Source organism: Ailuropoda melanoleuca, chromosome 14, assembly GCF_002007445.2.
Source record: "Ailuropoda melanoleuca isolate Jingjing chromosome 14, ASM200744v2, whole genome shotgun sequence".
Classification (NCBI taxonomy): domain Eukaryota; kingdom Metazoa; phylum Chordata; class Mammalia; order Carnivora; family Ursidae; genus Ailuropoda; species Ailuropoda melanoleuca.
In genome coordinates this window covers 101,973,637-101,983,691 of record NC_048231.1, presented here as the reverse complement: position 1 = coordinate 101,983,691, position 10,055 = coordinate 101,973,637, and the positions used below count along the sequence as shown (strand labels likewise).

The following is a 10,055-nucleotide window of genomic DNA, read 5'->3' as shown; positions in this document are numbered from 1 at the left end:
TTATCTTATCAAAAGGGTGTTAACACCAACCCATCACAGAATATTTGATATTGTGTTGGAATAAGACAATAAAAACAAATTAGCAGACTTTAGCATTTAAATATCACTAACATTCTGCCCTTATAGGGGGGCCTGGTTTGGGGCATCTGGGTGGCTCCACTGGTTGAGCGACTTTTTTTTCCCCCTAAGGATTTTATTTATTTGACAGACAGAGACAGCGAGAGAGGAAACACAAGCAGGGGGAGTGGGAGAGGAAGAAGCAGGCTCCCAGCGGAGCAGGGAGACCGATGATGCAGGGCTCGATCCCAGGACGCTGGGATCATGAACAGAGCCTAAGGCAGATGCTTAATGACTGAGCCACCCAGGCGCCCCAGAGCAACTGACTCTTGATTTTGGTTCAGGTCCATGACCTCAGGGTTGTGAGACAGAGCCCAAGCTGGCCTCCACACTCAGTTGGGACTCTGCTTGAGATGCTCTCTCCCCCTGCAACGCACAGACTCTCTCTAAATAAATAAAATCTTTAATAAAAAATTGTTCAACCTGCTAGAACTTTGTTACAAATTTTATTAAGATGTAATACAAATAACCTCCAATTCACTTTTTATATTATCAAATTCAGTGATTTTTAGTATCAGTTATGTAACCATTATAATACATATTAGGAAATTTTCATCATTCCAAAAAGATAATGTAGAGTTACAAGCCTGAAGTTCTATATAAGTAAAATAATGAGTACAATAATACAAAAATGAGCTACTATTTATTAAATGCATACTCTCACCTAGATGCTAGATATATCTCTATCCCATTGTCTTTATTTAATAAACTTCTATTAAAGTTCCTGGCTATTCTTAAGTTTCATTTTGTTTTCAGGAAAAAAAGAAGTATTTCCTATGACAATAATTTTTTTTTTAAATCTTAATGTATAGCAAAGTCTTCCGTTGTTTCAGGTTATCTCTGTAAAGCACTACAAGGTTGAATATATTTTTCATCTTTTTACATGAAAAGAAGTATTTACTAAGATCTCTAATTTTTGGTATCTAGTTTCCTTTTCCAAAATTACTTAGCTTTAAAGCTNCTTCCGTTGTTTCAGGTTATCTCTGTAAAGCACTACAAGGTTGAATATATTTTTCATCTTTTTACATGAAAACAAGTATTTACTAAGATCTCTAATTTTTGGTATCTAGTTTCCTTTTCCAAAATTACTTAGCTTTAAAGCTTCTATTTGGGACTTATTTTATAGTTGATAATTCACAGAGCATACCTTTGAAGTCTATCGTGTGTTAGAGAAAACTGGAATGTTAAAATCGCTGAGTTAAGCTCAACTTCTCTCACGTGCACACATCCAGCAGGGGGAAGGTAACTTGAGAGTCTAGTACTCAAAACTTTAATCAATGTATTTTCTCCCTTTAGGAAGAAAAGTAATCACATATCAGCCCAAGAATCTGGAGTAGGACCAGCCTTAGGCGTGATCTCTGGAACCAAACCAAATGTGTTGTGGTATAAGACATGGCGGACAGTGCCCTTCTGGCCGGCTCCCACGCAGCTTCCACACATTCGAGAACGAGTGTTTGAAATTCCACATCCGCAGGACCACTTGGTTCTTTTAAAATGGGAAATACTCTTATAGAAAGGTTAGCACAAATTCCCACAAGGTGTTAATGACCTCATCAGTGGGATTTCTGACATCATTAAAAACAAAAATATTCCTTCCTTCTGCTTTTCTGCTCTCCTATTTCAACATTTACTGTTATGAAAAGGTTTTTTAAAAAGTACAAGTTCCAAGGCAAAGACAACCTACTTCCCAGTTTTGCCGAAAATCCACTTTTCTCTGAAACATTACAAAAAGGGCATCAAAAGTGAAAGAGGCAGGACATAAAGCAAGGAACTGATTAGGGCGCCGGCCCAGAGGAATGACTGCGCATACTCGGAAGCACACAGGTCAGAGACGCAGGCCCAAGGCTGTGATTCCTTAGTTGTATTTTTTTTTTAATAAAAATTTTTTATTATATTATGTTAGTCACCATACAGTACATCCCTAGTTTTTGATGTAAAGTTCTATTATTCATTAGTTGCGTATAACACCGACTGCACCATGTAATACGTGCCCTCTTTACTACCCATCACCGGCCTATCCCAGTCCCCCACCCCCCTCCCCTCTGAAGCCCTCCGTTTGTTTCCCAGAGTCCATACTCTCTCATGCTTCATTCCCCCTTCTTTTTACCTATTTCCCACTAACATGACTCTGTCGTTTTCCCTTCCAACACCTTCCGGCGGAGGCACCTCGAAATGGCTGCCGGCCTTCAAAGGCTGCTCAGAAAGCTGCAGGTGACCCCCCACCCCGCTCAGCAGCAGGCCAGAACTGTTCCGTTATTCGGCACGACCGCGGGTGCCTTCTGAGCTCAGGAGCCTTAACGGGCAGCTGTCAGAGCCTGTCCCCCTTCCCCGGGTCGCCCCGGAACCCCCCTGGGCCTCAGGCTCACTGACGCGCCGCGCGGGGGACCGCGGCCCCGCGCAGTGTTCTGGCGACAGGAGCGGTCAGCGAGCGAGCCGCAGGGTCCGCGCAGCCTGCCCCCCCCCACGGCCTCGTGTTCTCCGGACGGTGACGGACCGCTTAGGAAACACCTCCCAGCTCTTTCTTCAGCGTGAAGGCGCTGTCTGAGCGCTGCCTCTAGGCGTTCGCCGTGCACGCTGGAACCCTGGGCCCCTCCCACCCTACTCCGCCAGCACAACTGCCCCGCAGAGATGCGCCGCGCTTGTGGGGGCGCTGCCACGGGGCCCCCACGCGCACCGCCCCCTCACGGTTACCGAGAACCAGCAGCGCCTTCAAAGCCGTCACCTCTTGTGGCGGACGCCCAGGCCCTCACACTGGCGTGGGGAAGGGGTGCAGCGGCCGGCAGGGCCTGCAAGCCTCTCAGTGCCGCCTCTCTGGATCCCTCACCCAGACGTCTCCCAAGGGACGTTTGCCCTGTGCTGTGAGGACCCGTGCTCCTCACCTGCCGCCTCTGCGACCTCCTTGCTGCTCTTGGACGGTGCTCCCAGCACGCCCCGCGCGCCCCCCTGGACTATCAACGTTCCTCAGCTGCCTCCTTGGCGCTCTCTTAGCTGTTCTCGGCGCTGCTTCCTGTGAGCCCCACGCACGTGCGGCACGTGCACTCTCCCAGCATGCCCCACATAGCCCCAACACGCCCCCATGTACCACGTGCTCCCCCGGCATGCCCCGCGCGCCTCAGCTCTTCCCGCCCACGCTGCTGACGCCAGTGAGGGCCCCGCGGCCCCTGCCATTCCTTTGGAGAAGGGCGGGGGTTGGCAGGAGCGGTGTCCAGTGTGCGAGGCCTTGCAGCTGTGGAGGGAGAGAGCAGCCGCATCCTCGAAGTGTGTCCGCGGGGGAGCCGTAGGCGCCATTCCCCGCGCTGGCCAGCTTTCCTGGCTCACAGAGGCAAGCGTGCCCTTTGCCTCCCGTGAAAGGCCCGCGGAGGCCGAATCGTCCCTGACTGGAAAGTGGTGCAGCGCTCTGTGGAGAAGCAGCTGGGTGCAAGCACCTCCGGGGCACCTCTCCTTCGTTTGGCAGGTATTTATGAAGTGCCTGTTGTGTGCCTGGAGCTTTTCTAGGAGTTCGTGATGAACCATGAAGCAAATAACATTTCCTGTTCTCGAGGACCTTGCATTTTATTTGGGGGTTGAGGGACAGAAAATGGGATAAAGAGGGGCGCCTGGGTGGCACAGCGGTTAAGCGTTTGCCTTCGGCTCAGGGCGTGATCCCAGCGTTATGGGATCGAGCCCCATATCAGGCTCCTCCGCTAGGAGCCTGCTGCTTCCTCTCCCACTCCCCCTGCTGTGTTCCCTCTCTCGCTGGCTTGTCTCTATCTCTGTTGAATAAATAAATAAAATCTTAAAAAAAAAAAAGTGGGATAAAGAGAAAAATATGAGTATGGTAGATGGTGGTAGGTGCATTGCAGAAAAATAAAGGGGGATGGAAAGCCAGGGAGTGTTGGGAAAGGCCGCGACAGAGGCCAGGAGGCCTCATGAAGACATGAAGGCGATGGAGTGGGTGGCCACAGGGATGTCAGGGGACAAGGTTGCAGGAGAGGGAATAGCGAGTCCAAAGGACTGAGGTAGGAGGGTGGCCAGCTGGCCGCAGTGGAGCCCAGAGAGGTTGAAGTGGGACACACAGCACTAGCCCTAAACCATGCACTTTGCAGTTGGTGCACCCAGGCCGCTCTGCTGAGAATGAACAGACAGGGACAGAGAGACAGGAGGGGGAGCCCTTAGGAGGCGATGGGGGTGATCTAGGAGAGCAGTGGTGAGGCTTGGATCAGGGGAGGGCTGGGGAGGTGGGATTGGGTTGTGAACATGCTTTGAAGTTAAATACGTTTCTGTCGTGGATTGACATGGGGCCTCAGAGGAGCCAAGTATAATTCCAAGGTGTTTGTACTAAGGACTTGGAAGGACAGGGTTGTTATTAACTGGGAAGGGGAAGGCGGTAGGAGGAAGGAGGATTTGGGGATGAAGATCAGGAGGGGTGCAGTTCTGGACATGTCAATACTGGGAAGTGAAGAGGATCTGTATGTAACAGACAGAATTTAAAACCACGAAGCTAGATCACCAAGAGACTGAGTGTAGGAGAACAGAAGTCCTTACACTGAGTCCTGGGAGATGCCAAAGTAAGTTCCTGGAGATGAGGAGTAACCTCACGGGTGGAGTGCCAGGATATTATTAAGAGAAGAGCCAAAATTTTTCAACCTCATATTTTGCCAGGTTCCAAAAGGTATATTGTGAAAAGATGAGATTTTGTATTGTGTTTAACTTTGATCCATTAATTTACTTATTATGTATTTGCGAAATAAACCTTGTTAAAGAGGAGTGCTTTTAGGTATCTTTGTAACTCAGTAAGAAAGTGCTCAATACTTGTTTGGTTACTTATAACCAGCTGGGAGATGATATTAAGTGATTATCACAAGATCGATGACCAAAATGAGCCTCCTATGACAGTTTGCAACGTTAAGTGAACGAAATACAATCCTCTGGAACAGATATACCAACAAATAAACTTTTTGTCCTTTTTTTTTTTTTTTTTTTTTTTTTTTTTTAAATTTTGCTTATTTGAAAAAGAGAGAGAGTGGAGCTCCTGTGTGCCCAAGGTGGGGAGGGGGAAGCAGACTCCCTCCTGAATGTGGAGCCCAAGGCAAGGGTAGATCTCTTGACCCTGAGATCATGACCTGAGCCAAAATTAGGAGTCCCTCACTTATCCAACTGAGCCACCCAGGAATCCCTGTTCTAAACCTTTATAGTCTGGTTTTATGTCAGCAGTCATTGGAATTATTTAAACAAATCTTTGAAGACTACAGAAAAGTTCTTAATCCTACCTGTTATATACACATAGGAAGAAAAAACTGCATTAGGACAAGGTGAAAAATAAATATAGACTCAGTTTTAGTAAATGTATATGTTCACTAGCTTTTCTTATCTGTTTAAGTACAGATAAAGTGTTCTTCATTCTGAAAAACACACCTGTCAGCACTTTGTGTTCTTAATATCTCTGCTATTGAACTTATGGCCTCTGGCTTCAACAATTTTAACAAGGCAGAATTAAAAATATTTGAAATTGTCAATTATGCCCTCATCACCAAACACCCAAGTACTAAATGTCCAGTTATAGTCCGTTAAAATGAAACATTGCCTTATGGAACAACATAGATAAATCTTTTAAAATTAAAATGTGAATAAATCATACTTAGTTTTATCGTTTTTCAAAAAGGACCATTCTTGTTTACCCACCAGTCAGACCTAAAAGTAGAACGTTACCTGCATCTCCAATATTCCCCTTCATGCCCTCTCCCAGCCACTTCCCCACTTGCCCCAAGGTAATCACTGTTGCAACTGCTAATATCATAAATTAATCTTGCTTCTTTTGAAAATTTATATTAATGGAAGCATACATGAATTGTGTCTAGCTTCTTTTGTAAACATTATGATTGTGAGATCCATATTGTTGAGGGTAGCAATATCATCATTACTGGATAGTGTTCCATTGTGTGTATATACTTCAGTTTACCCTTTCAGAGGTTAAATGGACAATTAGATTGCTGCCAGTTTGGGATTATATTATGAAGAATGCTGCAAAGAGCATTCTTGTATAGAAAAAAGTCATAGAAGGCCATATAGTTGTGTAATTCTGTTTTTATAAAGCTCAGTAGTTCTCCAAGAAAACCTGAACAATGAATTGTTTCTTGATGTATATATATGTGCATAAATATTTTTTATAAGCAAGGAAACATAAACACAATTCAGGATAATAATGATTTTTGGGTGGCAGAAGGATAGGATGTAGGAGAGCCTATAGTCCCCAAGTCAAGTAAAGTATTCATTGGTGTTCATGTATATTATTATTCTTCAAAATATATATGTGCATTCACTTATATGAACATTACATCATTATTTTTAATTAATAAAACACAAAATGTCATAGGGCCAGCCAGAATTTTTATCCAGGGAAAAACTTTAATGACAGGATACATTTTGATGACAATCTTTTGGACAGGCTTGTTCAATTTACTAGGTTTATGAGTTACTTATGTTTGTTTCCCTTTATCTCACTCATAGGCGGTCAAGATGGGAAAGAATCTTCTTAAAGATTTCCCCCACCAGGGGCGCCCGGGTGGCTCAGTCGTTAAGCGTCTGCCATTGGCCTGGGGCCTGATCCAGGGCATGATCCCAGAGCCCTGGGATGGAGCCCTGCGTTGGGCTCCCGGCTTTGCGGGGAGCCTGCTTCTTCCTCTCCCACTCCCCCTGCTTGTGTTCCCTATCTCACTGGCTGTCTCTCTCTGTGTCAAATAAATAAATAAAATCTTAAAAAAAAAAAAAAAAGATTTCCCCCTACCAGTTTGTATGTATCTCTTTTATGAAGATCAGGGTTGTTGCAGTATGTTAAATCGTGTTTAAACTGTCTGGGCACACAAAGATTGGGCCATATTTTGTGGTTAGGCAGGTACCACATGAAAATGAAGGTCATTTCTGAGGAAGATTACCTGAGAAAAAGTCAACTCTTTAGTCAGGGAGCTGAAGCTAGGATGATAAGCCTGAGGTGGGGGCTGAGGCTTTGTTCAGCATGCACCTTGACCGGGAATTTGAAGAGTTTGGATGTCTAAGATTGTATTTGTGGGTAAAGCATAATCAGCTGTCTTCAAACATAACAGAGGGAGACTGGGACTCAGCATGACGTGTCGCTAGAAAGGATTCCCATTGGGTGTGTGTGCCTCATAGTCACTTAAGGAGAATTGAGAATCTAACGAACTGATTCAGTTGACCTCACTGCTTCATTTATTAAAGATGAATAGACTCAGGCTCTAAGATCATTGTATGTGGTGGAAAATTATTTTTTGCTTCCTTTAGCAAATTCATTTGAATATTCTGGCCCTGCTGTAAGAAAGCAAAGAGAGAGCTATTTCTGCTTACTTATGCCAGAGTGCCAAGGAGGAGAGTAGGGTGGTGGTGGGTGGCAGGGAGTGATATCAGTAATCAATAAGAGAATCAGGAAAATAAGGATATGCAGAGACTAATATTTACTTCTTTCTAGCATCAGCCTTAGAGGTCCTAAGTGGTATTTTTATTCAGGTAGGTAACTGTTCCTGACATGGGGCTTCCAGCTTACAAGAACACCACTGCCCTCTTCATCATTCACATCACTTTTACAATTACGTGGATACATAGAGCACTTCGGATTGCTCCTAGGTGTGCACATTGTTCATTTTAAACTATTTTCATGCTGCTGCAGCATTTAGCCTCTCTTTTTTTGTTTCCTAGGCTGGGAAAGAAAGAAAACAGCTTTATCTTTGGTAGATGTCTTGGGAAAAGTTAAAAAACTTGGCTGGTCCTCTTCCTAGTGACAGATAAATAAATTAGTCCACATTTTTCAGTATGGTCAAAGTAAAATTATGACATTTCCAGGTACTTACATGCCATCTTCTATATCAGTTTATACCCTTACTCATCCAAAAACATTTATTGAGCACACACTGAGTGCTAGGCACTGGGCTGAAGATACAGCTGTGACCAACTGTCCCTGCCCTTGAGGAACTTTTGGCCCAGTGAGAAGGGAAGATGTGTAGACTGATGACTTCGTGAGTGTGTGATAGAGATAATCAGAGATTCAAGGAATACTGAATGGGCATTAGTGGGAGGGAAAGAGTGATCAGCATGTGCCTCCTCCAGCATTGACTCCTAAGCTGAGTTAAAAAGGGTCCTGAGTTACAGACCAAGAAAAAGGAAGTAGGAGAAGGGAGTGAGGAGAGTACTCTGGCAGAGAAGGGGACTTGAGCAAGGGTATGGAAGTGAGGATAGGATGCTGTGGCTCCAGAGATCTAAAAATAGCTCACTGTCACTAGGCTGTAGGTTTGAGGTGGAAACGATAAAGGATGGAGCTGGAGACAGGCAGATTTTGATTGATCTCGGATGCTTTGGTAAGGAATGGGAACTTCAGTTATTGGGAGACATTGGAAAGTCTTAGGCAAGTAGTGATGTGATCAGACTTTAATTTAGATTTATTCTTCTATGGAAGGCGGACCTGAGGAATTGAAGACCAGAAGGAGAACCTGCTAAGTTATTGTAAGCAGGTAGGCAGGTAATCATGAAAGGCAGATCTGGCAGAATGGTCCTAGGGATAAAAGAGAAGAACACTCATCAGATGTTTAAGATGGAAAATCTCTGGGTCTTGGTGATGCAATCAATTTTGAGGGTGACTTCGATGATTTGTAAGCTTCTGACTTGGGAAATACACCATCAACTGTATTTCATAGAACTGTCTGGAATCCTAAACCCTTTACAAAATTAAATAGGATATCTGGAATTTTCCTTATGTATACCATTTTGCTTTTATTCTATTTACGTGTGCTGGAGACAAAAAGATTTTAAAAACTAAATGTAATATTGCAGCCATGTCCTTCTATCAAACATTCTCCTTATTTGCCTGCTTCTAAAGATGGACATACAAGGAAAATATGCCTAAGAATGTATTTACAATAAGATATATAGTTAACTTGTCATCGTTTGAAGTTAGTGAGGATAACTTCCCTACCTCAGCAATGAACTCCAGACATTCGATGAGCTTTGTGGTCAGATAATATCCACTGCTCTGTACTCCTCGTTTCTGCTTCCGCGGTTCAATTGAACAGAGATTCTCAACTGACATTTGGTGTTATATGTTGTTAAAAACAACCTCAAGCCATAATGCTTTCTTTGAAAATGAATAAAAATGTAAAATATTTAGAAAATTTTGAAAATTGTTGCTAATAAGAAATTATTTAGAAATCAACCAAATAAGCTATATAGATGAGAGCTTTAGATATTTTTTGAAGGAAAAAGTTAACTTATGCTAATATAGTATTTGAAAGACCTGGATGTAATGCAAATTATCTGTGTAGATATTTGAATTGGGAGTCCCATCTTTGTAGAAGGGCCCATTTGTTTGAGGGAACCAGTTCTCCATGGTTATATCTATATAATGGAGAATTTAACTATCAATGGGCAGGAAAAGGCTGTTCAAGCACATCTTATGAATGAGTGACAGAAAATGAATAAAGAATGTAATATTTGCTTACTTTTGCCTTATAGTGGAAAAGAAACAGTGCTTTTTACAGTATATTTTTTACCTGAGGAACTTTAGGAGTGGAGTTGGTTTTCTCAATATTTATAAAAATGTCTTTTCTGGAGGGGCAGTCAGGAGGAGTTTGTAAATATTTGTGTTCTTTAATTTCTCAGGTTTGTTTGTTTCCAAATTTGCCTAGATTTACTTCACCTTGGAGCACCTGCCAGATAGGGTGTTTTCTCATACCTGTGTTTTAGAATAAGGAAGCCTTGTAGAATAATAGCAGCACTAGCTAAAATCTATTGAATGCTGTCTATGTGCCAGACCTTGTGCTAAGCATATTATAAACAGTGGCCTAGAACAGGTAATTGACTAGCTCATAGTTATGCATCTCTGATAAGTCATTAAACCAGGGGCAGGATCCAGATCACTAGTGCCAAAGTTTTGTTTTTAACCATTTCTGGAGTTGGAA

At 43.4% G+C, this 10,055-nt stretch overlaps 1 protein-coding gene across 1 annotated transcript in view; it reads right to left on the bottom strand.

Moving 5' to 3' along the window:
* The window catches only part of C14H18orf63 (chromosome 14 C18orf63 homolog), a 35,350-nt gene extending 32,282 nt beyond the window's left edge, over positions 1–3,068 (bottom strand). The window contains exon 1 of the mRNA XM_002921223.2: positions 2,997–3,068. The gene's annotated coding sequence lies outside the window, so the exon portion shown is untranslated. The remainder of the gene's footprint in view (positions 1–2,996) is intronic.
* Positions 3,069–10,055: the final 6,987 nt, after the last annotated feature.